The 27,843-nt window shown below is 48.1% G+C and overlaps 2 long non-coding RNA genes across 2 annotated transcripts; one reads left to right on the top strand and one right to left on the bottom strand.

Annotated features, from left to right (window-relative positions):
• The first annotated feature begins 40 nt into the window (after nt 1–40).
• On the top strand, nt 41–8,557 carry LOC128785069 (uncharacterized). The gene is made up of 3 exons (XR_008429749.1): nt 41–157; nt 7,842–7,905; nt 8,333–8,557. It is a non-coding gene; the product is annotated as an uncharacterized LOC128785069 (long non-coding RNA).
• Nucleotides 8,558–14,659: 6,102 nt separating this feature from the next.
• LOC128785070 (uncharacterized) lies at nt 14,660–16,750 on the bottom strand. The gene is made up of 3 exons (XR_008429750.1): nt 16,552–16,750; nt 16,195–16,410; nt 14,660–15,673 (listed from the first exon to the last, which is right to left on the bottom strand). It is a non-coding gene; the product is annotated as an uncharacterized LOC128785070 (long non-coding RNA).
• Between the last annotated feature and the right edge of the window lie 11,093 nt (nt 16,751–27,843).

The following is a 27,843-nucleotide window of genomic DNA, read 5'->3' as shown; positions in this document are numbered from 1 at the left end:
GCCTGGCGGCGACAGCGACCGGCGGCGGGAGCGCGGCGGGGCCGGCGCGGACGGCAGGGAGCGGCGCCCTCCGCACCCCGTGCCGCGGGTACGGACAGCGTCCCCCGCAGCGGGATGCTCCGTGCCCCGTCCGAGCGGGCCCGGGGAACTCGCAGGGGTGAGGCCTGGAGAAGGGGAGGCTGAGCGGGGACCTCACCGCGATCTGCAGCTTGCGAGGGGGAGAGGAAGAGCAGGCGCCGGGCTCTGCTCGGTGCTGACCCGGGACAGGAGCCGAGGGGATGGCCTGAAGTTGTGTCAGGGGAAGGTTAGGTTGGGTCCTGGGAAAAGGTTCTAATCCCAAGGGTGACTGGACACTGTTAACAGCTCCTCAGGGAATGGTCACAGCACCAAACCTGACAGAGCTCAAGGAGCACTTGGACAGCGCTCTCAGGCACAGGGTGGGATTGTTGGGGATGCTCCTGTGTGGGGCCAGCAGTTGGACTGGATGATCCTTGTGGGTTCCTTCCAGCTCACCTTATTCTGTGATTCTCTGGACAATCTCTGCCCTCACAGGTTTCAACACCCTCACAGGGAAGAATTTCTTCCTCAGATCCCATCTAGCCTTGCCCTTTGTCAACTTAAAACTATCCCCCCCTTGTCCTGTCACTCCATGCCCTTGTCCAACGTCCCTCTCCTAGCTTTCTTGGAGCTCCCTTACAGAATTAGGTTGGAAAAGACCTCTGGCATCACTGAGTCCAACTGTTAACCCATGGACATGATCACACCTAAATTGTATCCCCAAGTTCTACATCTACACACGTTTTGAAAACCTCCAGGGATGGGGTTTCCACCATCAGGTTGCCTTGGGCAGCCTGTTCCGTTGCCTGAGCGCTCTTTCCGTGTAGAATTTTTTTCCAAATATTCAATCTAAACCTCCCCTGGTACAACTTGAGATCACTTCACAGAATCACAGAATCACAAAATCATTTAGGTTGGAAAACACGTCTCAAATCACCGAGTCCAACCTATGACCAAACACCATGTTGTCAACGACAGCAGAGAACTGAGTGCCACGTCCAGTCATTCCTTGAACACCTCCAGGATGGTGACTCCATGACCTCACTGGGAAGCCTGTTCCAATGTCTAATCACCCCTTTTGTGAAGAAATTCCTCCTCATGTCCAACCTGAACCACCTCTCCAGCCACATAAGACCTAGGCTCTAAGATCTCCCCAGGGTTCTCTTCTCCAGGCTGAGCAACATCAGTTCTCTCAGCCTTTCCTCATAGGTGTTCTATGTCTTTAGTCATCTTGAAATAACAAAATCTACATTGAATCACAGAATAGTCTGATTTGGAAGGTACACACCAGTCCAACCTCTGACCTTGTACAGGACATCCCAGCTATCCCATCCTGTGCCTGAGAGCGTTGTCCAAATGCTCCTGGAGCTCTGGCAGCCCTGGGGCTGTGTCCATTCCCTGGGGAGCCTGCTCAGTGCCCTACCACCCTCTGAGGAAGAACCTTTCCCTGAAACCCAACCCAAGTCTTCCTGACACAGCCCCAGCCGTTCCCTGGGTCCTGTCTCTGTCACCGGGAGCAGAGATTGGAGCTGCCCCTTGGAGGAGCTGCAGCCCCCAGCGAGGTCTGACCTCCATCTCCTCCAGCTGAGCAAACCCAGTGACATCATTTGCTTTTTAAATGGCCCCTGACCCTTCACACTCTTCCTGGCTGTCCTCTGGACACTTAAAAAGTTCCACTGTTCTCCCTCAAGGCCCAAGTGCTGACACCACCACTCCCCAGACCAGCCTCAGCTGGACCCGCTTGTGCTGACCCCATCCTGCTCCCAAATCAGCTCCCCAGTCCAGTGTCAACTGCCCTGTCCCTGCTCAACCTCAAATCCCAGGATCACCACTCAGTTCGTCCTCAGCCAGGCTGCATTCCACCTTCCCACCTCCAGCAGCTTCCAGATCCCTGGCAGATCTGGGACCTCCTCTGGGTTTCTTTTTGCCTTTTCCCTTCCCATGGTTGTGGTGGGGAAGGGGGCTCTTGTCCCACCCCATCCCACAGGTCCCTGTCCTGTACTCAGAGGGTGGTGGAGCTGTGGCTTCCCCATCCCTGGAAATGTTCAAAGCCAGGTTTGATGAGACTTGGAACAACCTGGGATAGTGGAAGGTGCCCCTGCCCATGGCAGTGGGTGGCACTGGATGAGTTTTAAGGTCTCTTCCAACCCAAACCTTTCTGGGATTCATTCTCTGTTGATAACAGCTCTCACCAAGCACACCTTGACACCCCGACCTCACACCACCTTGCTGCCTTCTCAAATCCCCCACCTTGCTGTCTTCCTGTCCTCCTAACACAGGGATTCTCCATCCCCTCCTCTTCTCTTTGTCACTCCCTTACCCACTTCGGGGGACACTGCTTTTCCCACCCTGTACTTACGGAGTCAGGCGGACTCTTCAAGAGCTCAGCTCTGTGCTGGAGAAACCTCTGGCAGGCTGAGGAAGCAGCTCCCAGCTCTGTTTTTGGGATCTGCCTGGGGGTGAGCTGCAGCCAAGGCAGCTGTTTTACTGAAGAACCTACTGGCAGCCAAATTCCAGGTCCTTTCTCCCCAGTTCCATGTTACACATCTGTTCATTCATCATATCCATCTTTTCTGAGCTGTCTTGTGCTGTCCTCTGTAGGTTACAGTCTCTCCTCTTTTCCATGTGGGTTTTTTTCCCCACCATTGAATAAGAAGACTCCTTCTAGATGCTCCTTCTCCAATGCCTGCTTCTGCCTCTTTCTGTGGGAGTTTGAATTCTACCCTTTCTCCCTTTTTTTTCCCTTTAAACTGTGTCAAAATATCAGGGCTGAGAATGTCAGGACTCCAGAACTGTCTGAAAAAGTTGCTGCTTTGCAGAGTCTAAATTGCAACATGGAGAAAAAAGAAACAGCTCCAAGAAGGTAAAAAAATGTGATAAAATGCAGATAAAAATGCTTTTTCAGAGAGGAAAAATTAATTTAATCTTGAAGAAAAAGTGGGAGGACTTTCATATATTAAACAGGCTATCTGAGAAGGGTGTATTTGGTGTTTCTGGGTGATGTTAAAAGAGCTGAAAAGTTTCGTGATGTCTGAAAAAAATGCTGCTGATTTTGAAATGGTTGGATCCTCCTGTAGCAGAAAAACAGAAGAAAGCAAAGCTCTGGGCATGATCCACATGGATGCACCTGATGCACACCTGGATGTGGAGAAATTTCACCTGGAGTGAAACTCTTGCACAAAGTTCCCCAAAGGGAGAAAACTGGTATTATGTATAATATTATTTAGTGGGATCAGACAAAACAGGATTCCACAAAATCCCTATCATAACGCATTCAAATGTTGAAGATATTATCTTATTTTCTGCCAACTTCAGCTATCACAAGAATATGGAAATAAATAAGAGCAAAAGCAGCCCTCAACCGAATTACTTCATGTGCATAAGGCAAGTATAAATATATATATATATATATATAACTTTAACTCCCTCTCCTGATGGATACTTTTCAAACCTAAATATGGCTGTTAATTCTCACAGCAGTAAGAAATAAGGACTCTGGGACCCACATTTTTGGGTGAGAAACACCCAGATTAAGCTTCGACTTCTGATTTGCAGTATAAGGAGATATAAATGGAAGCATTCCTCATTCCTTCAAACTTTTCTGTGTGGCAGATTTGCTACATATGATTAAAAAGATTAAAAAATCCCCCAAAACCCAAAACAACAGAGAAGTAAACAAACTATTTAATCTTATTACTTATATAGAAGTGTAGGTGAACCAGTAAGGGGGCCGACGAGTCATCTGTTTTGATACAAAACCAACCCAAACTTGTTTGATGAGACATGCGGGTGGGAGAAGGCAGCAGTTGAAGATTTTAGCACTGGCACGTGGAGTAAGAGAAGCAGCTGCTTAGGCAAGGGATGACACAATGACAATACCCGGCTGGCACTGCCCCCAAACTCCTCAGTGCAGCTGTGGCCAGGAAGGGTGAATTCCAGCTGCAGGGAAGAGCTAGGTGTTGATCAGAGCTCAGGACAATCTGTCTTTTCTCCTGTGGACTGAAAGAATTTGGCTTGTTTAGTTTAGCTAAAAAATGAGGCTGGAGAAGGAATATGTTTTCCTGCCTATAAATACATCCTGGAAAATAAATGCGAGTGGAGGGAAAGGCATTGGGACACTGAAGGGCAATGGTGGAAAAGTAAATGAGTAGGAACTGGCCATGAATATTTTTAGCCTGGAAATCGGAAGATCTTTCCAGTAGGAGTGTCGGAGACTGAAATAAAAAAGTAACTCATTTAACACATAACTTCCTGATTTTATCAAGAGAAAAGCTTGCCAGTGTGGAGGGATAAACAGACCTTTAAAGGTCTTCCATCCCAGATCATCTCTCCTTGGAAAGATCCTGTCCATTTTGATGCACGGTACACTACGTTCCTTCCTGCACCAGGGGATGAGTCATGGCTACATGACTCCGTGGGTGGCCAGAAGTGATATCTCCACCACTTACATCTTAATTCCTGATTATCCCATGATGTTCTCCAGCTCCTGCTCCCTCACTTAGCACACAGCAGAGGGTTACCCATGTCCCAGTCTCCTCACAACCCCCTGATTTCCCTGTTTCCCACAGCTGCTGCTGTGGGGTGGCTTTGGCCAAGGACATGGGGGTGATGCTTTGCCCCTTTAGTCCACAGGACCTCCCGTTCCCTTGTAGTCCTGGCCCACACAGAGAGCCAGAAGTCATTGCTCAGAGCCTGTTTCTTTTATTAGCCGACACTCTGTATTTTTAGGGATTTTTTGGAAGTTGTGAATGTCAATCACACCCATGATGAGATCTCTCAACTCATATTTTTGAGAGAAGAAAGCTTTTCTTGGCACTCAGCAGCATCCCACGCTTCCATCACGCTGGAGGCTCTTGTGTCCGGGGGTCTGGGTAAACTCTGGGTGACCCCAAGATCTGCAAGTATTTATAAAACATGTTTAGGCAGGGTTTTCCCTCACAGCACCAGGAGCTGATCTGTTTGTGCCTTGCATTTTGTGTTCTTGCTGTTCTCCAGGAGCACCAGGGAGGCACTGGGAAGGGGAGCCGTGTTCGGTGCTCCAGCAGCACCCCGGCATAGGATCACAACCTCCTTGTGCTGCTTGGTTAAAGGCTTTTTTCATCCTGATCAATACCCTAATTGAGCTGTGTGGTCTTCCATCTTCCAGGCATTTATTCAGATCAGGGGAACAAACACTAAATATAGAGAGGTATGTAAGCCAGAATCAGAGTTGTGTAAATCTGGAGCTACTTCATTTAAATAACTGGGGGATGGATCCAGCTGAGTGTTTGGTGTACGTGGAGTACAGATAATTACAATTAATGGGGATTTACTTTAAGCAAAGTAGGTCAGAAAAAAATGACTTCTTATTGTGTCATTAGTTTCCATCAATTACTTCCATGTTGTTTGCTCAGTTCCCAAGTCAAACGAGTGTGGGCTGACAGCCTTGCAAGCTCAACTTGGTATTGTCTCTAAAAATCAAACTGCATTATTTCTGCCTCATGCATCATCACTAACAATAAAGCATCCACTGCTGGAATAGAGCAGGTGGCTTTGTTATTCATGCATGAGGCAGAAAAAGCTCCAGCTTCCGTTGCCACGATGTTCATGTGTCCACAGGATCAAAAGTTGGATGTGTTGATAAACTTAGTAGTTATTGTGTGAGCTTGACTTAGAAGACTCACTTAGGCCAGTCCTTCTGTTGATTAACTTTGTTAATTTCTATTAACCTCTTTGAATGCTACATGTATATACCAGGGAGGATCAGCAGGATGCTGCTTTTGCTGCCACTTGTCAGCAGCACTGTCATAGAATCGTGGAATGGTTTGGGTTGGAAGTGATTTCTTAAAGCTCAGTCTGTTACAGCACCCTGCCATGGGCAAGGGCACCTTCCACTATCCCAGGTTGCTACAAGCCCCATCCAACCTAGCCTTGGATACTTCCAGGCATCCAGGGGCAGCCCCAGCTCCTCTGGGCAACCTGTGCCAGAGCCTCACCACCCTCATTGTAAAAAAATAATTTCTTGTATCTAATCTAAACTAACCTTCCTTCAGTTTAAAACCATCAATCCCTGTCCCCTTCGTCCCCATCTGTCTCACAGGCCCCCTTCAAGTACTAAAAGGCTGCATGCAGTAAGTTCTCCCTGGATCCTTCTCCAGGTGAACACCCCCAGCTCTCTCAGCCTGGCTCAAGAGCAGAGGGCCTTCAGCCCTTGGAGCAGCTCCATGGCCTCCTCTGGAGTCTCTCCAGCAGCTCCATGTCCTTCTGCTGTTGGCCCCAGGACTGGAGGCAGTTCTGCAGTTGGGGTTTCACCTGAGGGGGGGCAGAGGGGCAGAATCTCCCCCTTCCCTGCTGCCCAAGCTGGGGGATCAGCCCAGGGCATGGGGAGTTTCTGCGATGTGAGAGCACATGGCCAGGGCATGTCCAGCTCTCACCCACCACTTTGTGACACTGGGCTCTCTAGGAATCGTGCAGAAGGTCCCAAATGTTCTCTATTGAAAAGCCAGTTCACAGCCATCATAGGAACTGCCTCTAAACCAGTGTGAGGAATGTTTGGTGAACCTTTCCAATTCCATCCCTTCTCTTTTATATGAGGGCGTCATCTTTGAGTGTTCATTTTAGCAATGCAAATGACTGTAAGTGATATCAGTGACTGCCAATAGTGTTAGTCCTTACTGATCATAAAATCATGGATTCACCGAGTGTTTTGGGTAGAAGAAGGGACCTTAAGGACCTTGATCTATTCCCTGCCATGGGTTGGGAATCTCCCACTAGACCAGGTTGTTCAGAGCCTCATCCAGACTTTAAACAACTGAATATGGTTTTTCTCACAGCTGGACCGGGTGCTTCACTGCCAGTTCCTTACAAGTCCCTGAAACATATTCAGGTCCTCGAGTGTCACATGATAAAACCTGGATACCAATTCCCCATATAAAATTATATGAATCCCAAACTTGTGTCTATTGGACAGAAATGTTACATTTTAATCACTTTACATCTCCTGACAAATTTAAGAATTAGTATGGTCTTGAGACATGTGCATTAGCAGACTTCATTGCTCCTGTTATCTAGATCTTACCTGCGGTGACAGGGTTTATTCAGCTCTCCTCAGGCTCCCTTTAATCTCCTGAGAGCTGCAGCTGTTTTCATTTATTGCTGTGCATCAAAAGGAACCTATCTGCTCTCTCTGCTTCCCCCAAAATGCCTTTGTGGGACACCATTTCAATGCCATCAGCTGAACCAGTGACACTGGATGCCTGGTCCTGGGGCCACCCGGGGTGTGGAGCTGGCTAGGAGAGGGTGACTCCAGGATTTCCATCCTTCCTGCCTTTTCTGGAAGTTCTTGCATCTTTCCCATTAAACCAAACGCAGGATAATCCCCTCAGTCCTGCTCCTTGCGAAACTCATTACACGGTAGGAAGAAGCAACGTGACTTCATCAGCCAAGGAAGGTGGTGAGCAGTGCAGGGAACTGTGTTTCTTCCCTTGGAAAAGCTTTAACAGCTCAGGCCTCCAGTTTGATGAACTTGCTCGGTGCTTTTCCAAGCCGGGATTTAGGAAAAGTGACTACACAGCATTTCCTACTTCCCCCCATGGGATTCCAGTGATTTAATTGGCTCTGAAGGGCAGGGATGTATCTCATACAGTAGCTGGCTGCTGTTGTCACTGTGCCACGCTGCTCTTCAGAGCACAGTGAAAAACAAACTTATCAGGCAATGCTTCTCCTTCCAAGCAGGGTGAAGGTTGGCCCCTGTGCCAATGGGAAGTGTGGGTAACATCCAGATTTTCTGTTTTCTGGGTCACTAGAAAAGCCAATGTGGAGCCATGGACCGTGGGAGGAAGTGGAGCTGGATTTCACACCTTAACTAAGGTAAGGTATAGTCCTTGTAAAATGATTCCACTTCCCACAGTCCCCGATGCTTGTATTTTTATAACTGATAATCACTGAATCACAGAATGGTTTGAGTTGGAAGGGACCTGAAAGATCATCTCTTCCCACCCCCTGCCATGGGCAGGGACACCTTCCACTATCCCAGGTTGATTCAAATCCCATCCAGCCTGGCCTTGGACAATTCCAGGGATCCAGGGGCAGCCACAGCTTCTCTGGGTAACCTGTGCCAGGGCCTCACCACCCTCACAGGGAATACCCCATCTATCCCTGCCCTCTGGCAGTGGGAAGCCATTCCCCCTTCTCCTATCCCTCCATCCCTTGTCCCAAATCCCTCTCCAGCTCTTCTGGAGTCCCTTTAGGCTCTGGAAGGGGCTCTGAGGTCTCCCTGGATCCTTCTCTTCTCTAGGTGAACATTCCCAGCTCTCCCAGCCTGGCTCCAGAGCAGAGGAACCTTCAGAGCATCTCCGTAGCATCCTCTGGACTCAGTCCAACAGGTCCATGTCCTTCTTATGTTGGAGGCCCCAGAGCTGGAAGCAGCACCTCAAGTTGGGTCTCATGATGCTGTAAACCTGCCCCAAACCTCTGAATGCAACAGAATATTTTTCTGGTATTTAACACTGTCACTACAGAATTGTTAATTAAATGCATGACCTTTTACATCAAACTAAATTTAGACAGGATGTTGCACAAATCCAAACGTACCTGGGTTTCCCCCTAGAAAAAAGTCAAGGAAAAGGTGACTGGTGACTGGTGACTCCAGCTTCTTCCATTTCACTCTGGCTGAAACATCAGCCCAACCATTGCCTCTTTCCAATGTGGGCTGCTACACCTTGGTGACTTTTCTTCTCTTCTTGGTTGTTCTTCTAGACAAAATACTGCAGAGAAATCACCTCCCCCTGATTCCCAGCTGATCTTCTGAGATCCTCTATGGCCCATTTTCCTAAAGCTCTGTCCACACCAGGTCTTCTTGCTTTTCTGTCCTTTTTCATCCTGAGGGCAGAATTTCCATTTCCATTCAATTCCTGTTGTTTATGGTGTGAACCTTGGAGTTGTCCTGTGCAGGGCCAGGTGTTGGATTTTGATGAACCTTGTGGGTCCCTTGCATCTCTGGATGTTCTTTAATTCTGTGTTGGTGACACCTTTGCAGCCCTCCTCTTCTCCCCATGCAGCACAGGGGATTCTGACTTTTGTGTCCTTTTGCACTCAGTAAATCTCCCCCTGCCTTGGCTCCACTTCAACCACCATTTTTCCCACTTTGGTCCTGAGTGGGAATGTAGGGTCTCAGAATGTTTCGGGCTGGAAGGGATATTAAAAATCATCTAATTCCAGTCCCTTGCCTAGGATTTTCCCATCCCATAACTTTGTCCTCTCCTAGATCAGCTTCTCTTGGCAGGAACAGGCTCTGATTTCAGGCAACAGCATTGAATTTTTACCGATTTTGGGGAAATCCATTCACCTGCCTTTGTCACTTGGCATTGAGTGTAAGAAGATGGGGCATAAAGACTCTTCCATAATGGTGCAAAACCCTTTTTTGTAGGATAACAAACACTCTCTTTCTTTCTTTCTTTCTTTTATTCTCCTGCCATATTAAAAGCATCACCAATCCCCTTTCTATGTTTTTAAATGCTTTTAATTATTTTGGCTTTGCACAGGTCATTTAATAACTCGGGGGATGGATGAGATTTGCCCAGATTGAACTGGACGCTGGAAGTCTTTCATCTCTATGGCAAGAATTATCACATGGCTATTTCAGACAACATCTCAGAATTGTCTGGCTATTCTGAAGTCCTGGTTCAGGCACACTCTGTGCTTTCTGACATGTGCAATCACCAGCATTTCCAGATTTGCCAAGTGCTCTTATAATTTCTTCCATCTGCCAGTGCACACAATATTTCTGAATTTGTTAATTAAGGAACTGAAGTTTTGCCCTGAGACACCAGAGTAACTGTTTCAGTTTCTTTGCATGGAAAACTGATGCCTGCCTTGTCCATAATTACCTAAATTGTTGAGAAAAAAAATGATTCTGCTTTCATGTTGATTCACTTTTGTAATTTCATTGCTGGGGCTAAGTGTGGCGCCCATTTAAATTATCTCCTGCTCTCATTTTACTCAAGACATGTTATTTGCTAACAAAGATTCCATATGGAAAAACTGGAAGGTGACAACTACCTCCTTCATCAATGCAAATGACAATAATCTCCTCTCCTCTACCGTGTAAATATAAACACTGAATCATCCCAGACAGAAATACCCTCCTGCATTTACAAATATGAATGCGCAAAGGAGACACCTGCTCTCATTTATGGAGTCATAAAACTCAAGTTTACCCAGTGATTCCATGGCAAATCATTCAGGAGATCAGCAGTAGCATGGACACAGACTAAAAATGTCCCCAGTGTTTATTCCAAGAATATGGACATTCTTCACCCTTTGGTTACACTTGCACTTGGAAAGAGAAGATTAATTTTCCTTCTTGTAAGATTATTGGAATTATTTATTTTAAAAACCAGCCCATACAATTCCACTATAATTAATTTTTTTCTAATAGATCTTTGATATTATTAATAGCCTCCATATAGCTTCTAAAGCAACATCAAACCTTCCACAAGTGATCACCTCTTGGACTAAGTGCTGTTGAGTGTGCAGAAGCTTCTGCTGAGAATGGTCTCAGGGTGATGCTCCTTTTTGTCAGAAACTCAACTGATGGAAGAGCACATGGAAGTGTTTGCCATCAGACTTCTAGATGTTCAGTTCTGTAGTTGACAGTACTTGAGTTCAACCATAAAATCCCAGAATGGTTTGAGTTGTAGGGGAACATAAAGATCATCCCCTTCTACCCCCTGCCATGGGCCACCTTCCACTACCCCAGGTTGCTCCAAGCCCCATCCAACCTTGTCTTGGACACTTCCAGGGATCCAGGGGCAGCCACAGCTTCTCTGGGCAACCTGTGCTAGGGCCTCATCACCCTCACAGGGAATACTTTTTTCCCAATATCCCATCTATCCCTGCCCTCTGGCAGTTAAAGCCGTTCCCTCTTGACCAACTTTTGAAGAAGGCTATGAAAGTTTATGACTTCCAGAGGATCTGTTGACTGCAGCAACCTCTTTTCCTCCTGAATCTCCATGAATCCTCTCAGTGGCACTGGGCAAACTTCACCCAAAATTGTATTTAACAGGAGCATTGCAGACCTACAGCCCCCTGCCCCCTGTGACAGACCCTGCACAAGAAGAGCATCCTCAGGGCTCAATCTTTTCTCAGCCCCACTTGGGGCTGTTGGAAGAGCCTGCAAGTGCAGGCAGCTTTGTGGGGTCTGGGTCTGAAAGGTATTTTGGTAGATGTGACAGTCCAGCTGTGGTGTAAAACATCTCTGAGCTGAGGATGCAAAAACTTTGTCAAAATTCTTGAACAAGAGGAGAAAACCCTGTCAGAAAATCTCCCTGGGATGTGTTTGGCTGCATTGTGCCATAACCCAGCACAGCAGAACACAGGAGCAGTTCCTGCTGAGTTACTTTTTGCATAAGAATATTAAACCTAAATGCATAAAATAGTACCATCCTTTTTCTCAGAGACTGTATCATAGAATCACAAAATGGTTTGGTTGGAAAGGACCTTGAAGATCATCTCATTCCAACCCCCTGCTGTAGTCAGGGACACCTTCCACAGACCAGGTTGCTCCCAGCCACTGTTTCCTAAACAAAGTTAAATCAATAAACCTGCACATGGCTCCATGAATCTTGCAGAGGAGACGAAAGTTAGCACCTCCAAAGGCAACCCTTCTTTCACCTTGCTGAAAATCCAAATTCTGCAGGCTCTGCTGTCTTCTCTTTTCATTCCTCCTCGTGCTTTGAGCCATTCTTTTCTCCACAAGGATGGGTGTTTCGATGCTTGCCTTCTAATGAGCCACAATTATAGCCTTTCCCAGGATCTTCTGCTGCCAAATTGGAGGGGGGAAAGAGAGAAAAGGTTTTTAAAAATAAGAGGGAGAGGCTAATGCTTGCAAAGACATATGTGTTTAGTGTTGTTGGCAGATTTGTAAACTTATTAGTGCCTCCACACACCATGTAATTAAGATCTACTGGTAATTAGTCAATAGTTAAAAATAGGGGTTGGTATTGTGCTGCTGAAAACGCCTACAAAATAATGTGTTTGCTGCTCTCAAGATGCAGTTAGTGTCTCTAAAAAATGTTAATTAAAAAAAATATGTATTCGTTGCAGAAGCAGATTTTTCAGCAAAGAGATTTCGGCGAGTTTGTGTGTGTGTGCACGTGTGCAACCAACCTATTTATCTTTCAACATTTCTATGTGTTTGTGTGATGTCCAAAGAGCCTGACTGCATGTTTTGTCTTGGATAAAAATGTTAAGCTACAAAACTGCAGACTCGGCACAGCCGTGGAGAGGGAACGGGAGCTGTTCTCATTTGTCGATTTCCATTGGAATAAACCTGCTCATCAAAGGAAATTGTTCAGAAATCCATGGGAATGGCAGATGTGCAGCATCATGGGGCAGATGTCTGGTGTTTGGAGAGCCACATTGTGTATTTTCTAAATATTCAGGGATTACCGCAGTCTATGGATATAATCCTTTAGTAACCTGGAATGTCGAAGAAACACAAAAGCTCTAATGCCTTGTAGCAAACAATTTGGCTAAACTGCCCTGGAAGAGCAGGTTAGAAGTTACTTGTCTTTATGCCATGAAAGAAGACCCAAAAGAGGTGATGTGGTTTTTTAAGATTTCTTAACTCCTGCTGTATAACGTGCTCCAGAGCTGTGAGAGTTGCTGGTGATGTTCTGAAAGGACGTCTCATTTGGCTGTCATAAGCAATCTGCAGTGATTTGTTGTGCAGACAGGCATTTGTCTCAAGTAATCCAAAGGGCTTATTGTGATTGCTTGCTAGATCCAAGGAACGTAGAGTCGACTCAATGGGGGATTCATTTATTATGCTCCCAAACCTCTCCTAAATCTTTCCTTATGTCACGTCAATGGATTTGTCAGGCCACCCTCAGACACTGGTGGGGGAGATTTACCTTTGCCAAGCAGAGTTGGTTGCTGTGTTGGTAGAGCTGCTCCTGAAGTGCCTGTGGAGAGGAGAATTCTACTCCAGGAAAGAAACTGGACTTTGTTTTGTGCTCTGGAGAGATGCACCTGTTGTTGACCCTAAGTTAAAAAAAAAAACCCTACTCCAAATCCAGGGTAAAGCAGAAAAGACCAAGCCCGGACTGTCCTACAAAAGACAACAAAGTTATTTCATGGGTTGTTCATGATACCACATGAGTTCATGGAGTCATAGAATAATGGAATGTGTTGGGTTAGAAGGAACCTAAAAAGCCATCTCATTCCTGCCATGGGCAGGGACACCTTCCACTATCCCAGGTTGCTCCAAGCCCCACCCAGTCTGGCCTTGGGCACTTCCAGGGGTGGAGCAGCCACAGCTTCTCTGGGAAACCTCACCACCCTCACAGGGAACAATTCCTTCCCAGTATCTCATCTATCCCTGTTCTCTGTCAGTGTGAAACCTTTTCCTGTCTCTGCAGGCCTTTGTAAATGCTGTTTCTCCAACTTTCCTGTTGTCTCCTTTTAGCCACTGTAAGGCCACAATTATGTCACCCCAAAGCCTTCTCTCTTCCAGGTTGAAAAGTCCCTACTTCCTCAATCTTTCCTCTCAGAAGAGGTGCCCCATCCTCTGGTCATTTTGGTGCCTCTTGTGGACTTACTCCAACCCATGTCCTTCCTCACCCCAGGTGGGGTCTCGATTGGGGCAGATGAGCAGAACCCCCCCCACCCCCCCCCCACCCCCCGCACTAGGATAAGCCCAGGACATGGGGCTTTCAGGGCCAGGGCACATCCAGCCTCTTGCCAGCACCCCCTAGTCCTTCTCCCAGGACTGTTCTTGATAGGTGACATCTGGAAAATCCTCTGAGCATCCCTGCTATGGCATTGTTACCTTTGAGTTCACAGTAGGATTTATAGTAATGTTTCTTTGATGCTGAAAATGAATTTCAATTTCATTGTGTTCAACTGTGGTATTTATAGAGTGAGTTTTCTGCTAAAAAAACTTATTTTCAAATAGCTTTTTCAGGTATGAATGTGTCCTTTGAATCATCTCACCCATTCCCAAGTCCTCTTTCCCTGGTTAAGAGTGGCAGTTAACCACCACCTGGCAAATACTTTGGGAATGTCATAAAATTCATTACACAGAACTCATGAGTAGAACGCTGTTATATGATGATAACTAAAATGTATAGATGCATACTGGGGATGCAGTTTGTTTCTAATCAAACAAAGTCACACACTGGGGGCGGGGGAAAGAGTACAAACAAATTATAGAATCACAGAATTTGGGTTGGAAGGGACCTTAAAGATCATCTCATTCCATGAGCAGGGACACCTTCCTCTAGATGAGTTTGCTCAAAGCCCCATCCTCAATGCCCATCCCCAAATGAAGTGAAGCCAGCAGCCTTTGAACAAGGAGTGGCTTTAAGATTTCCCTTCTTTGGGAACTGTTCCTGTCATCTGCAGCTTCACCTGGGAGAAGACATTGATAGGATGTCTTTTGTCTCCTTGGGGGTCTAGTAGAAACTAGAGGGATGTTGGAGGGATGAAGGAATTGTTGGAGCAGATAGGAATAATAAAGACACAGAAAGTTAGAGGTGGGCACTCTGAGGGTGTGATCTCCCCAGCCTTGTTTCCTCAGTAAACTAGAAAAACATTTTAAAAACTCTTTTATTCCCTCAGCTCTTTTCTGCTTCACTTCTTCCAGCTCTTTTATAAATCACCATTCCCAAATCTCACTGTCCAGCCTGGGCTCACTCGGGACTCAAAACACATGCTGCAGCATCACCTTGGGCTAGGTGCACATTTCTCCTGGAGCAAATCTCCATTTACCAGCTGATCAGCCACCACTGGGGAGCACCAGCTGATCCCCACTCATGCCAGAGCTTGGGAAGAAGTCACTGCATGAGAACTGCTGGGGCGTGAGGACCTCCGGGACACGCGGCTGCCAAGGCTGGACAGTGACAAACCTCTCCAGAGGCACTCAGGACATCTGCACAGCCTGCAAAATCCTGGAGGAGTCTAGGACTGGGAATAGGAAACAACTTCTGGCCTGTTCCAGAATGTGAACTAGGAAGAAAAGCCCATTTGAGGCAAATGGCAACAAGTTCAAGGAGTCCTCTGGGGTGAAAATATATGGAAAGTAGAATTATTAAAGACAAATATGTGTTTTCCTTGATCTTACTTTTCTTATAGGACCTTGCTAATGGCCAACAGTGGGGAGAAAATGTGAGGTGAATGCTCAATTTCACAGGATCATACGGGTTGGAAAAGTCTTCAAAGGGCATCAAGTCCAAACTTGGACCACTTTGGCAACTAAATCAGAGCATTCAGTGTCACTTCCAGCTGTTCCTTGAACACCTCCAGGGATGGCGATTCTACCATCTCGCTGGGCCTGTCCCAGTTTTTAACAACCTATTTTGTAAAGAAAGTCCTCCTGAAGTGCAAATATTTGAAGCAATCCAGCTGCTGTAATGCTCCTGGGGCACCCTGCTCCATTGGAGCCTGCACAGGACCAGGATGGCCCAGGGTGAGGAGAGGCTGGAGCAGTCCCCGTGCTCCTGTCCCTGCAATACACAGCCCGTCGGGGTTTGCTGCCCAACCATGTCTTTTCTTCTCAGTTTGGAGTTTTGCTTTGAAAGGCATTTCTGGTGACTCTGATTTGTGATGACAGCAACTTCAGTGGCATTTAAAGAAACTGGAAGGAAGAGACAAATAAGCTTGAAGATTGCTTAATAAAGCGGTGGAAGAATTGTTCTTCCCTGTGAGGTTCCTAAACACAAAGCCAGGTGTGGGAATTCATCTCGTCTTGTTTTAGCCATCTAGAAGTTGGACATCTTCCTTGTCCAAGCTGATCCTTCAGAGTTTCTCTGGAGGATTTGGAGAGGATGCCAGCACAACTGGAAGGCAATTCCCTTCCCTGTTTAGGCACATATTTTAGGACAGAAGGAACTATGCTCTAGAGGTGCCCAGTCTTTTTCTGCTGACTGGACAGAAATTTAACTTTTAGAGAGGGGAAATTAGGCAAGGGCAACCGAGACCAGACGAAGTGAGAAGAACCTTGTTGAGAGATAGATCCTTTGATTAGGTGACACTTTGCGTCTTGCTTCTTGGGTTGCCAGAGAGCCAGGAATATTGAGTTTGGTCTATGGGAAGTGTCACAAACTGTTCCTTGTGGCATTTCCCATGGGAAACCCAGCCAGAACCAGAGAAACCCACCTGCTCTGCTCAGGGGATGGGCAGAGGGAATTCCATGGAGGTGAAGCAAAGCTGGAGGACAGCAAGGACTCCTCAAAGAGAAGTGTGAGGAACTCAGTTCTCTGCTGGTTAGGCTGATCAGAAGGGGCACAAGGGAGTCTGTGGCACAAATGCTCAGGTTGAGTCTCAGAGAGGATAACAAGCTCTGGCATTTTTAGGGCAGAATGGAAAGAAGATCTTAAAAAAAAAAAAGAAAAAAAGAAGCTGAAACAGCAGCAAACAATAACTCTTGATCTAAATCTTACAGATCACTGTACTTGCAGTGGGGCAACTGTCCAGATGAAGACTGCAAAACTGGGCCTGTTGAATGAGACCTACCATGACCCAAAAAGTTCTTAATTGTCCTTCCACCACCAGCAGAGATTGTACAGGCTTGACTAATCACTCTGCAGCACCTGTAATATTTCATCTTAAGAGAGGAAAGAATTCCCATTTTTCTGAGACATTCCCATCCCTGTCTTGTTGCTGTGGACTCCCTATCCAGGACATGTTCAATACTGGCTGGGTAAGGATTTGAGTGACCTGATTTAGTGGAAGGTATCTCTGCCCGTGGCAAAGGATTGCAATTGGATGTTCTTTACAGGTCACCCCCAACAGAAAACATTCCACGATTCTATGATTCAATAAAGAGAGACTTAGTTCATAGACCTGAACATGAACAGTCCTGGGAATGGCAGAGGGAATGGTTTTAAACTAGGAGAGGTTTAGTTTAGAGATCAGGAAGGAAATGTTCCCTGTGAGGGTGGGGAGGCCCTGGCACAGGCTGCCCAGAGAAGCTGTGCCTGTTCTGGATCCCTGGAAGTGTCCAAGGCCAGGCTGGACAGGGCTTGGAGCAACCTGGGATAGTGGAAGATGTCCTTGCCCATGGCAGTGGTGAGACTAGATAAGCTTTTGAATCCATTCCAAGGCAAGCCATTCTCTGATTCTGTGATCCTGTTGATCCTGCTTAGGCCTGGTCAGAAATGCCCCCAAGAAATCTCCAGATGAGAACAGCACTCATTGCTCTTTCAAATCAGTGCTGTTCAAGGTGCTGAGGATGCAGCATGCCTGGAGCCTGGCTGCTCATTAGTTAACATTCCAGGGAGAATCTACTGGTTCCACTCCCGTGAGCACTGAGTTTCCCTCCTCGGTGTGGCTGCAGCTCCCAGCTGCCAGGAGGATTTGGTGCAAGGTGGTCAGGCCAGCAGGGTGAGAGGCAGCAAATTCCTGTTTTCAGGAGCTGCCAGGGGTAATGTTGTGACACTCAGGGGACAAGCACACACCCTGTTCCGTGCTCCAGATTTCTCACAGGGAGTCCAGCAGCCTTGGATTGCTCATTTGTGCTTTCAGGATATCATGTACACTACTGCTTCCACCTCCTTGTCAGGAGCTCTTTTATCACTTCTTGATTAAACAAAACATTTAAATCCTTATTCCTTATCATGTCTCAATCCTGAGACGTGTCTGTGTGGCAGAATATTCAAACCAGCTCCCAGTGCCACTTGTTTCAAGGAGCACAGAAAGGCATCAGGTTAATTTTAGGTGTAACATTTTGCTGAATCAGGATCTTCCCCTGCAAAGGACAACTTTCTAGGTACAGAGAGGGCAGTGCAGGGAGACATCCCTGTCGCTGCAGGAAACGCAAGTTAACCCTGGCTTTGTAGGAGAAAATGTGCATTGAAGGACTTCATAACTTCCTCCTGAGCCTACAAGTCTACCTTGGACTGCTTAATAGGGGTGTTGATAGAGGGTGACTAGGGAGCTGGAGCTCACCTGAGGGTCGAAGCCAGGACAGCCATCCAGCTTTAGGAGGGATCTCGGTGTTTTCAAGTATTTTCTATCTCTGTTGTTTGTTCATCCATCCATCCATCCATCCATCCATCCATCCATCCATCCATCCATCCAATCCATCCATCCATCCATCCATCCATCCAGGCTGTGCGTGAGCCTCAGTCAATCCAGCCCTTGGATTTTTCCTGCCAGATGGGGATGTATTCACCTCTGAGTTTCCCATCTAAGGCACTTTAACCACAGCTTGTGTCTCAACAGGTGAGTTGTGCCACAAGCTCGTTTTGGAGGCATCACTGCTGGGAAACAGAATCATAGAATCATGGAATGGTTTGGGACAGAAGGGACCTTAGAGATCATCTTGTTACAACACCCTGCCATGGGCAGGGACACCTTCCACTTTCCACTATCCCAGGGTGCTCCAAGCCCCATCAAACCTGGTCTTGGACACTTCCAGGCATCCAGGGGCAGCCACAGCTTCTCTGGGAAACCTGTGCCAGGGCCTCACCATCCTCTGAGGAAACAGTTTCTTCCTACCTCTTCCCTCTGTCAGTTTGAAGTCTCTCCACTTGTCCTATTACTCCATGGCCTTGCCAGAAGTCCCTCTTCCTCTTTTTTATAAGCTGCCTTTAATTACTGGAAGGTCACAGTGAGTTCTCCCTTTCCAGACTGAACAAACCCTGCTTTTTCAGCCTGTTTTCCTAGGAGAGGTGCTCCAACCCTCGGATCATCTTTGTGGCCTCATCTGCACCGACTTCCCAGGACCTCTCCTTTTTTCCTTAGAAGAGCCAGGACATGGCCCCAAAACACTCCCCCAAGTGGGCTGTGTGGGTTTTGTGGACAGAGATGATCTATGGCTCTTCCAGCACTGCAGCAAAGCCTGTTTTCCGTGGTTCCCTCTGTACTTTCCCCCAGAGCTCGGGGAATTGTGGATGCGGGTGCGTTTGACTGTGTGAAGGCAGAGTAACAGTCTGGCAGCTGGGCCCCGCTGGGAAATCCTGTGCCTGCCTGGTGCTGGCTCCCGACGTCAGGGAGCTGCAATCATGGCCAGAGGTGATACCTTCATTTCCAGGTGCTTCTGCTCTTTCAGCTATTTGCCTCCCAAAATCACTCTTTATTGCTACGTGTGAAAACCTCCACCACTGTGTGAAATTACTGTGGATCAGATGGGAGTGGATCCCTGGCACTGGCTTTCAGTAGGATATTTCACAGCTCTCTGCTTGCTGGGAAACATCCATTTCTGCTCCAGCCTGTGCTGGCCTGCAGAAATCACAGCCTCCACAGCCTCCTGATGCAGAGCTTGGGCCCTGTAATCAAAGATGCAGCCCCTTGGATGTTTAGGTTTGAAGGGCACTAATTTGGGGTCCCCTGTACCCCCACAGTGGGCGTTTTTGTCTGAGCAGTTTTCACATTATAGCTGGATGCACTTTTCTCCAAGATGCTTCTTTTCTGTGCCCTCTTCTTTCCTCCAAATATTTCAAAAAAAGAAATTGTTCCCTGTGAGGGTGGTGAGGCCTTGGCATAGGGTGCCAGTGGAGCTGTGGCTTCCTCATCCCTGGAAGTGTCCAAGGCCAGGTTGGATGGGGCTTGGAGCAACCTGGGATAGTGGAAGGTATCCTTGCCCATGCCAGGATGTTGGAACAAGATGACCTTTAAGGTCCCTTCCAACCCATTCTAGATGGGATTTTAAGAACTCTGCAGTGCCTGGTTTTTGGGGTTTTTTTCTCTTGCATATGTTGGAAATCTTTGTTAGGACTACATAGGTTCTGATTTCCCTGATTTTTCCATATAAATACATGTAGATCCCAATCTCAATCCCCATCAATACACCCATCAGGGAGTTATGTTTCCTCTCTGGTTTGCAGTAGAACCATAGAATATCCTAGCTGGAAGGGACCCACTAGGACCATTAAATCCAACTCCAGTCCCTGCACAAGACACCCCAAGTAGTGACAGCACCATGGCTGGGCTTTTCATTGACATGGAAAAACCAATGGCTTGCCATGGGAGGGAGGTCAGTGTTTCAGCGTTTGCTGAGGATGGAATTATAAAATCATAAAATGATTTGGGCTGGGAGGACCTGAAAAACCATCTTGTTCCTCTCCCCCTGCCATCGCAGGGCCACCATCCACAGACCAAGTTGCTCCAAGTCCTGTCCAACCTGGCCTGGAACACCTTCAGGAATGGGGAGTCCACACCATCTCTGGGCATCTCTGAGGGCTCCTTCATCACTCCTCACTCCTGAACTGGGAAAAGTGTCATCTGCAGTCTCCCATTATATTTCAGACTCCATTTCATAAGTGCCCTGTGGTGCTTTGCCGACATTCCAGGCCAGGGTTTGCTGCTGGGGCAATCTCCTGAGCCACGGATTTCCCCGTGCACAGTGACTCACTGTAGCACACTAATCACACCCGGCCCCTTCCGTGATCTCCCCAGCTCCTGCACAGGAATTGCCATTCCCACTTAGACCACCAGCTCATCAAACCCCCTTTCCTGCCTCCGGCGATGGCCAAAAACGAAGGCTCCTGAGGTTGCCTCCATCACACTCCAAAGTGTCTGCACAGTTCTGGGTGTGCGGGTGGAAAAGCTCTCCCCCGGCTGCTGCCTAAGATCCACTTATGCGCTGGAGCATGAGATTTGATTACCTTTATTACAGGATCTTCGCATGCAGAGCTGCAAATGTTCATGGTCATGCAATTATCCAGTCACAGCAGTTGACTCAGTGACCTTCTTTAGCAGTCAAGTCCATAAATTGGCTTTACACAGTGAAGGGACCTCTGAATTCCTCCTCCTGCATTGAACTTCATCTTCACCAAGTGACATCCAGTGACTTGTGTTATACAGGGCAGGGAAAAATGGAAAGAGAGTTTCAGGCCTGTGGTTTACTTCTCTTTTTTTCATTTTAATATCCTCAAACTGTTCTGTTGTCTTTACAAAATATTTTTGGATTTTTGACTGCTTTCTTTCCTGAATGAAGACAAACTTGTGCAGCTCCTCAGGGTGTTCTGGCACACCGGAGCGCAGGTGAAGATTACTCATGAAATGTCCAACTTTGGATGTTTGGCTTCTCAGGGCAAAGATCTCATGTATGTTTAAGAAAATACACAGCTAATCATGGAATCCCACAATGGTTTGGGTTGGAAGGGACATTAAAGCTCATCTAGTCCCATCCCCTGCCATGGGCAGGGACACTTTCCACTGTCCCAAGTTGCTCCAAGCCCCATCCAACCTGGCCTTGGACAATTCCAGGGATCCAGGGGCAGCCACAGCTTCTCTGGGCAACCTGTGCCAGGGCCTCACCACCCTCACAGCCAAGAATTCCTTGCCAATATCCCATCTATCCCTGCCCTCTGGCAGTTTAAAGCCATTGCCCCTTGTCCTGTCCCTCCATCCCTTGTCCCAAGTCCCTCTCCAGCTCTCCTGGAGCCCCTTTAGGCTCTGGAAGGGGCTCTGAGGTCTCCCTGGATCCTTCTCTTCTCCAGGTGAACACCCCCAGCTCTCCCAGCCTGGCCCCAGAGCAGAGGGGCTCCAGCCCTCAGAACAGCTCTGTGGCCTCCTCTGGTCTCTCTCCAGCAGCTCCACGTCCTCCTGCTGTTGGTTCCAGGGCTGGAGGCAGCTCTGCAGGTGGGGTCTCACCTGAGAGGGGCAGAATCCCCCCCTTCCCTGCTGCCCATGCTGGGTGATCAGCCCAGGACATGATCACGGCTGTGTCACATCCAGCTCTCATCCACCAGCACCCCCAAATCTTTCTCCCCAGGTGAAGTCCCATTCTCCTCCCAGCCTCTTCTTGTGCCTGGGATTGCCCAGATCAAAGTGCAGGACATTGCAGTTGGCCTTGTTGATCTTGATGAGGTTCACCCACCTCTCCAGCCTATCCTGGTCCCTCCGGATGGCAAGAGGCAAGGAAGGTCATTTAAAGGGCTGACACCATCTGAGACCCAGCAGAAGAGGGCAGATGATGAGTTCACCCCTTTAAATTTCAGGGGAAATTGAAAGACAAGAAGAACTCAGGGATTCCACATACAATTTGGCCAGAGCTCACATTTCTCAGTGAAAATGCACCAGGTATCACAAGAACTAGGGGAACAGCTACTCAGGGAGAAGGAAAAAATGTTACTTTTAGGGGAAACAATGCCACAAAATAACATTTAGCATCTCTTCCAGCACATGCTGCTGCAGCCTTGAGTGCAAGGAGCCGTAAAAGTGACTAAAGCAAGAGTCTCTGGAGCGGATTGCTCAAGTGAAAGGAAGCTGGGATGAAATGCCAGCCAGCCCCGTCGGTCCCTCACCCAGCACTGCTCAGAAATGCCTGATGCTTTCTGACTGGATAGCCAGGCCTGGAGTAATTACTCAGTTCCAGCATTTTCACTTTTAAAGCGAAAAAGAGGCTTCTTATCTTTGCATGAGTTACAATTTTGCCTCGTGTTTTATGAGCTGACACTGCTGGTGAAGGTCTTTGCTTCTGGTTTGCTCCACTCCTGGTCCTTGTGGCCACGTGGCCACTGTCCTACTCTGCCCTACTGGGATTAAAATCCCCAGGGCTATGGCTGCAACTGGGAATGAAAGTATTTGGGGCACAGGTAGTCACCCCTACTGCTGAACTGCTTGTTTCAGCTCAGGTGGGACATTGGCTGGAATAACCTGGGAAGCTCAGGAGTTAACATGGACAAGGGATCATTCCCAATGGACCACATGGAGGGATCATCCTGTTTTGAAGATTGAGAAAGTTTAATAGCAGATCCAGCCCAGCTGGCCACTCTGTCTTGGCTTTGGGGCATGCAGGAGACCATGTTTAAATTGTAAGTCTCTTAAGAGATTTATAAATTTCTGGAGAGAATCTGGGTGCTCTGAGTTGCTCTGGTCCTACACAGTAATTATGACCGAGGTCATTAATCACATTTAGGGACTGAAGACCTGAACTCCTCTCCAGGGGAATAGCAGGAGCTGGGTGTCTGACTGCTGGGTGATCCAAATCAAGCTCAAGGCAAAAATGCTGGAAGAGCCTTTCCAAGGACTCTGGAAGGGCTGTTTGGCCATGGGTTGGGCTGGCAGTTGCCCCAAGACCTGTGGGGTGTGACTCTTCCCTGCCAGTGACACCCAGACCAGAGCAGGTGGTGTCCCTGGATTGTCTCTAAATCCTGTTGGTCATACAGGCACTGCACCAATTGCCTTTATTCCCTGACATTCCTCCATCCATTTTTCCCCTTCTTCAAGCCACAGCTCCAGCACCTCACCAGCCCTTTCCTGTGTCAAATCCTGGGATCCTGATGAAGCCACCACATGACCTTGTTCAATGTAACCATTCCCTTCCTGGTCTCTGCTCATGTTCTGCTCCTGGAACTCTGCCTGCCCACATCCCTCCTGCCCTTGTGGCCATCCCTTTTCCCTTCTCTCTTCCACACCTCCCTTATGCCTCATGCTGCTTCCCAAGGACCTTTCCTGCTTTCTATCAGCACCATGGCAGCTGAAGGACTGGCCTCCAAAACTTTGGGATTCCCAAGGGGAATACCCCAGGAGTATAATACCCCAGGGGGCATTCCCCAAGGGGAATATACATGGGGGATACCCCACATTCCAGCTGAAAAGCAGAACAGTTTTTGGGGCAATAGCATCACTTTGCCTCTTTTTCAGCTCTCCATGAAGCCCACAAGTCCTTCCCTCCTACCAGACCACTCTTTTCCAAGGGGAATCACAGCCATCAGCCTCCGTGATACTCTAAAACCTGGCATTGCTAAGCCATTGCCTATTTCTCCATCCCAGCCACCTCCCCCACACTCTTTCCTTCTCTAATATCCAAGGAGCCACAGCTTAGGAGCACCAGCTTAGCATCACCTCCTCTAATAGCATAAGCCCTGGATGAATTAGGGCACAGGGTGTTACTGGAATTCCTTGCCTTGTTCCAAGTGCTTGGGTATTTTCTGTTATTTCTGTGCTGGATATTCAGAGCACAGGAAGATGGGTTATTATTGGGCTTTTAGAGGCAGCATTTGTTTTTAGAAAAGAAAATGGGTGCAGCAGAGTTGTCTATATCATACATCCTCAGGAGGCAAAAATTGAGTGACAAGTTAAAGTCATCATGACAGAAAGTTCCCTTTATAAAAAAAAAAATCACAATTCTTACTGTTTGGAGCAAATATTCCTAGTATTGGTCAACTTGATCCTCCTCCCATGCCTGCCAAAAATAAAAAGAGCTTCAGGACAGTCAGTTTATTTGTGTTTCATGCTTTTTTGGGTCTAGGTTAAAGGTTGCAGCTTGGTCAGAGGTGGAAGGGAGGACAAACAATGGAGATGTAGAGCTGACAGGCATGTGGGGGTGGAAAATCCTGGAAGCGCTGGATATGTTGGCTCTGATCTTATTTGGGTTTTGTCAGGCTAATTAGAAAGTGATGCACACTCATGCATTGGCAGATCCTAAACATTGTGGTGTTGGCTGGCTGGATAAACACATATGGGATTGGAGGGAGGGGTGTGCTTTGGGATATCCTGGAAAGATGGAGCAGGGTGGAAAAGGGAGGCAGGATTGGGGATTTTCTTTGGCTGTGCAGCACAGGCCATTTCCCTTTGTCCACGATGGAGTAAATTCCTCACTCCTGGAAAGGAGATGAGCAGACTGGAGGCACAAAAGGGAAGGAAAACAGATGAGGCATCCATAAGAAACGCTTTGGAGTGGGGGCATAGCAGTGGTCCCAGCAGGAAGCCATTTATTCTCGGGATACTCACAAAGGGGCTTTGCCCAAGACATGTTTAAGCAGCTTATGGCCATTAGACAAATGTTTAATCTGCAGGAAAGTGGGCCACCAGGCAGGCAGGTGCTGGGATGCTTTTTGAGCCATGGAGCAGCTGGGTCTGGGAGAGAGGGCAGTGGAGGGGACCCAGGGGACAGGGAACCAGAGGAGGGCAGGGTTTGCACCTCAGGGCTTGGCAGGGCAGGTGTGGCCACTGCAAATGCCAAAAGGCTTCCTATGGAAAGGTGAAAGGAGCCCCTGAAACCACCTGAGCACAGCAGGGGTGGGAAAAGAGACCCCAAAAAGGCTGTCCCAAGTCTAGTGGCATCTCTGCCACCTGTGTGTGACCTGCAGGACCTGAGGCAGCCAGGTGGAAGGTGGTTCAAATAAAACTCTCCAGATGTGCAGCCCCAGCCCCGCAGAGGCAGCCACCACCGAAAGGCACGGAAAGCCAGACGGAAAATCAGCTCATTCCCAGATCTGATCCCAGTTTGCCCTAAATAAAGGCGTGGATCGGCCTGCGGGGGGTACGAGCAGAGCGGGAGTAACTTCAGCCTGCCCTTCTCCGAGAGCAAGGCTGGAGCTGGCATCCCTGGGCTGCGTGAGCAGCGTTTCCCAGGCAGGTGCCGTGATTTTGCAGTTATCCAAGAGATGGCAGCCTTCCCTAAATCTTCTCCGGGCTCTGACCACGAGCACGCGTTTCACCTTGAGCCCGAAACGGCGGCCGGTGCAGCCCGTGGGATCTCAAGCTGCAGAGAGCTGCTAAAAGCCGCCTTTCCAGCCGTGCTACTGGGGTTTTCCTGGTTCCTGCCAGGAGCAATGATGGTGGAGAAGAGATTTGGGTTTTCTCTTGGTTGTACATCGCCCAAAGTTGCCTTCTCGCTGGCAGCCCCAGCATCCTGGGCTGTTCCTGTGGCATTCCTCACCATCCATGATGCCTGGAGCAGCTTCTGTGGGGTGCTTGGGTTGGGAACTCCTGGAGGCAGTGTAGGAGCCAATAATACACTGGCCTGGGCTCTCAACTCCCTGTGATCTCTATTCCCAAATTGTTCTTCCCTGCAAAAAGACACAATGAGATAGTGGATGGTGGGATGAGCTCTCCCTCCTGGTGCCTTTGCTGTGTGGCTTTGTGGTCACCCATCCACAAAATTCCAACGTGTCCGCTCAAGAAATCACAGAACCACAGAGTAGTTGTGTTAGAAAAGGCTTTTAAAACCTTCTCAGGCACCCCCTGCCATGGGCAAGGACACCTTCCACTATCACAGGCTGCTCCAAGCCCTGTCCAGCCTGACCTTGAACACTTCCAGGGATGGGACAGCCACAGCTTCTCTGGGCAACCTGTGCCAGGGCCTCCCCGTCCTCAAAAGATTCCCATCTTCCTCCCCGCCAGGGATTTTACTCTGCCTCAATGTTCATTTCAGGAGCTCATCAGGATTGGAAATTATGTCCCCTTTATGCACCCATCTTATGCATGTCTGTTCTCCAGATCTTGCAAGTGGAAGATGAAAACACAAATACAAACCCCGTTCTTTTCCAAGCATCCCTTTTATCAGTTTGCCCTTCTCTCCACATTATATTTGCAGTCTGTGGAAAACTACAGATACCAAACTACAAATGCAAACCAACACCCTCAGCTCTGTTCCTCCACCACTGTTTCCCTGAGCCTGCCAGTCCTAGAGAAAGAAGTCACACAGCCTATTCCTGGCTCTGTTCTTGTGGCCTTGGACACTCTGGAGGTGTCTATCCCAGTCCATTAAACTGTGCCAGGGCCTGTTTGCTGGGCCTAAGGCCAGCTGGCATTACCTGGCTGTGTCCAGACTATCACTGGTGTGTGAGCAACCCCCACCCCTGTTCCTACTGGTGAACACCTTTGCTGGTGTCCCCACCTGGCACTCGGACTGGCACCTGCACAAAATTAGACCTTCAATAGTCTCTGTTCATCCCTGTTGATCCCAACCGCCCTAAGAGATGAAATTGTCACTATCCACAGCGCATTCTCTGTTTTTCTCAGCTAAAACTGTGGTGATCCAATTTTTAATTTGAGTTTTTAAATCCTTTCCCTTTGCTGTGCATTAAACTGAGCAAAGCATGATTTCCTTCCTCTCAATGAGAGACAGGGGAGCCCTTTCCTCTGGGCTTAGGATAACCTGGAGGTGCCATTGGGGATGACACTGGAGTCCACAGCTGAGGACGTTGATGGGAATGGAAGGAAAAACTGGCCTTAAAAATCTCAAGACAATTCCCTGAGCCACAGCGAGCTCTTCTCCAGCAAACCCACCCATTCTCCCCCAGGAGCAAGGTGTAGTGGCAGCACAGTCCCTGCAGTAGGGACTTCCAGCTGCTCCTCCTGGAGACATTAGGAGAAAAGTCACAGTGACAAGTGAGAACTGGGATCAGCAAGGCGTGAAGCTGATTCGGCTTTGTCTATGTTTTGTTTTCCAAGGAAATGGTGAGCAAAGAAGAGCCCTAGATCATGGAATCACAAAATTTTTGGGGTTGGAAAGGACCTTAAGGATTATCTTGTTCCAGTTCCTTGCCATGGGCAGGGGCACCTTCCACCATCCCAGTTTGCTCCAAGTTCTGTCCAACCTGGCCTTGAACATTTCCAGGGATCCAGGGGCAGCCACAGCTTCTCTGGGGAACCTGTGCCAGCTGCAGCTCTGCTCCCACCAGTGGGTCAGGATCACTTCCACGTTTGTCAGATTTTTTTCCTTTAGGTGTCCCCAGTGATGCCCAGAGAAGCTGCCTCAGCTGAGAAGGAGCAGCTGGAGGGCACATTTCCCATGCTGTGTCCTTGGGAAGAGTCTCTAGGAATGCCATGGGCTGTTTACCCCATCAGGCCAACTCCAAAACAGGTCTCAATGACACATAAAATGACAAAACTGAAGTCTTTCTGGGGACAGAACTTAATAATTGGTGGTAATTTTCAGATTCAGAAGCCACATTGCAGTTTTTAGGCTGTACTAGCCCTGGGTGGATCCAATCTGTTATCTGAGATTGTGCCTCTCCCCTCCTGCTTCACCTTAATCCCAAGGATCCTGCGCCTTCTAAGTGTTCCTGTGCTACCACACAGAGCTGCTCACACAGCCATGGTCATTTCCAAATTACTGGCAGTTCA

The sequence above is a fragment of the Vidua chalybeata genome, chromosome 3 (genome assembly GCF_026979565.1).
Source record: "Vidua chalybeata isolate OUT-0048 chromosome 3, bVidCha1 merged haplotype, whole genome shotgun sequence".
NCBI classification, from domain to species: domain Eukaryota; kingdom Metazoa; phylum Chordata; class Aves; order Passeriformes; family Viduidae; genus Vidua; species Vidua chalybeata.
The sequence above is the reverse complement of the archived record's forward strand: the minus strand, read 5'-3'. Positions and strand labels throughout refer to the sequence as shown.